Source organism: Triticum aestivum, chromosome 5A (genome assembly GCF_018294505.1).
Source record: "Triticum aestivum cultivar Chinese Spring chromosome 5A, IWGSC CS RefSeq v2.1, whole genome shotgun sequence".
Taxonomy (NCBI): domain Eukaryota; kingdom Viridiplantae; phylum Streptophyta; class Magnoliopsida; order Poales; family Poaceae; genus Triticum; species Triticum aestivum.
In genome coordinates, this window is record NC_057806.1 from 208,262,726 (window position 1) to 208,265,793 (window position 3,068).

Genomic DNA, 3,068 nt, shown 5'->3' on the forward strand with positions numbered 1-3,068 from the left:
GGATGACATAAGACCGCTGATCCCGGTAGCCCCTGAGACTCAGGTTGATGCAAAATTGTCCTGAGGATCAACCCCTAGCTCGGCGGAATACTTCGGGACACAAAAAGCGGTGTGCAAATTCCTCGAGACTCAGGTTGGGTGCGGCCGACCAACCTGAGGATCATAATCTCCTCAAAAGCTATATTGCACTTTAAATTTTCTGCATTGGATTGTCAATGCAGTAGCCACCAAGACACTGGTCGGGTGGCAACACCAGATCAGGGGATCGATACACCCCTTTCAATATTAGTGATTGATAAGCCCGAAGCCCAGTAGCCCCCGAGCCTTAATGTGGGCACGGGTGACCGAATTAAGGATCGATATCCAGCGTAAAACCACAAATTATGTGTAATGATTCTATGTATCCAAGTACTTTACATCATTAATGCTCGGATCCGCATTGTACAAAACTTTGTTGACCGACCATCAGCTTCAACCTCCTCGGCCAGAACCCGGGGAGTGTTTGTCCTACTTTATAAAGCCGTTATAAGGGAAAAGATTTATGGAAAACAAGGCAATCCGGCCATACGGTTTTATAAACAAAGGTACGCACAGAGATATGTTATATTACTTAATGTAAGAAACATCTTCCAAGGAAAATAGTCCCGCTATCAGTTCCTTTCTTTGGGTCGTCATGCTTATCATGATCATGAAACCTCACCTCCGATCAATGTGGGAGGAAAATATTGAGGATTTAGTTCGGGGAAAGTTCCTGAACTTTGTGGTATTAATGAACCAATTTTTTTTACATCCGTTGTTGCCGACCAATGTGATCCTTCAAGATCACTAGCTTTCGGCTTCACCCAGTCTGAGGTACTAACTCGGATGACCCGGTAGTAACAATCACAGAGGTGCTCTCTTTACCGCCTAGCCGAACAATCGGGAATGTAGGGGTAAGCACAGGAGCCAGGCAACCGAGCTTGGCAAAAATCTTAAGTCAAATTGATTCATATTTATGGCTTTATAACGATGATTACGGAAGGCAGCCCTTGTATATTAAATACAAATGATGATGATATGTTTATTTTGACTCCGTTGCGACCATTTATCAGTTGAAAGTGGCCCATCGTCGGCTTCTACCCCTTTGTAGATACTACGTAGGGTGTCTCCGCAATAACAAGACAACCCTTAGCCGAAGTCTCGGTGCCCGAAGGTGGTTGTGTTAGCGGAAACGAGGCAATCAGATATGCGGGGTTTATAACTTTCACTTAGTCATAGGAGCTTTAAACTGGGGAATCTAGCTATGAGCCCTCGGTTAGTGTTCGGCGACATCCAAGGTCAAGCCGTAAACACTTCGGCCAATGTTATGAACGACCCGTCATTTAGCACAGTCATCGGATCGCTGACCAGTTTACGCTTATTGTGACAGTCAGTTTTCGGCTTTCTCCACTGAGGTGCTTAACCATGTGAGCTAGAAGCACAACCGCAGTGGTTCTCCCTTTGCACACCTAGCCGAACAAAGCGGAACGTAGGAGGCAAGCGCAGGAGTCGAGCAACCCAACTATTGACCAACGACACAATTCGAAACCAATGCATATTTAGCAATATCCAAGAATGTTTTTGTCGGATCTCTAAAGGTGTCCAGCGTTGCACTGCGAGACTTGTGCTGAAAACACACAAATAGTTTAAAAGTGCCATAAGCTTGGAAACCAAAAAAACATCAGTAAAAACTTGACGTCTGAACAAGATCAAGTGTTCGGTGCCAATCCGAAAATTGGAAAAAATAAAAAATTGTGCTTCTGCCGTGCTTTAACATGACACACCCGATATCAACACTTCAAGCGGGCCAACGTACGGCTTCGAGCTCCTTATCCCAAAGGCGGAGTACTTCTTCGAGGCCAGTTTAGCGAACTAAACTCGAGCGACTTTTTAGAGAGAAGACAGGCTATCCGGCTATTGACCATACACTCGAGTCGAAAAAGGAGCGGTAGAAAAATACTTTGCAACGACCAAGAAGAAAACACATTTACTATAAAACACCTCATATAAATTTTAAGAGCCCCCAAGTGACTTTGGTAAAAGAATTTTATGTATAATGATTGTATGTACCGATGTACTTATATCATAACTGTGTTCACCCGAAGTTTAAACGCGTCTTAACCGACCGTCAGCTTCTCCCTCTTCGGTCAAGGACCGAAAAGTGTCATGTACTCCACCTGTCGAAAGCATCGACGGTGTTTCCGATAACCAGGCAATCAGGTCATAAGGCTGTAACAGACAAAGCGCGCTCAGGGAACTTATGCTATATTACTGACGAAGTGTAAGAAGCATCTTCGAAGAAAATAGTACCTCCACCGATACCTTTCTTCGGTTGCTCATTATTACTATGAGAATTGTGCAATAGATTTTTTGTACTCATGAGTTCCGTTGTGTGCCGACCATTATTGAAAACAATAAGAGCGCTAGCTTTCGGCTTCACCCAGTCTGAGGTACTAACTCGGTTGACCCGGTAGTAACAATCGCAGAGGTGCTCCCTTTACCGCCTAGCCGAACAATCAGGAACGTAGGGATAAGCACAGGTGCCAGGTAACCCAGCTTGCGAAACACTTAAGTCAACATGGTGCATATGGTGGCGTAATACACGAACAAGGAACGAAGTCGTACAAGTATAGTCATATGCAAGAGGAAAGGCTTCATAAAGGAAGACCCCAAGTAAACGGGGTATTTGAATTTGCTTGCAACAAACTAGGTTTTGAAAAAGAAAGTTTGTCGCAAATGACTTTTTGTCAAAAAAGCATAATGCTTGGTCGAACCGAACGAAATTTAAAACTAATGGTTTTTAAGCATGGAAGCAACTTAGCTGGTTAATGTGCTCGGTGTCGATGCACGGCCTGAGCTTACGGCGGGACAAGGTCCCAGCCCCCAAGCCGGTCCCGAGGTGGTGGGGCGAAGAGCTCGGCACTCCGAAGTGGCAACATAGCACGGCTAATGCAGGCCCGCAGTGTGACGCCGAAGTCCCCGGCATGGCTTACTGAAGTAATGATGAAGCCCTCGGTCTAGCCGAGGTGATGTGGTACGTCGGTACGTCG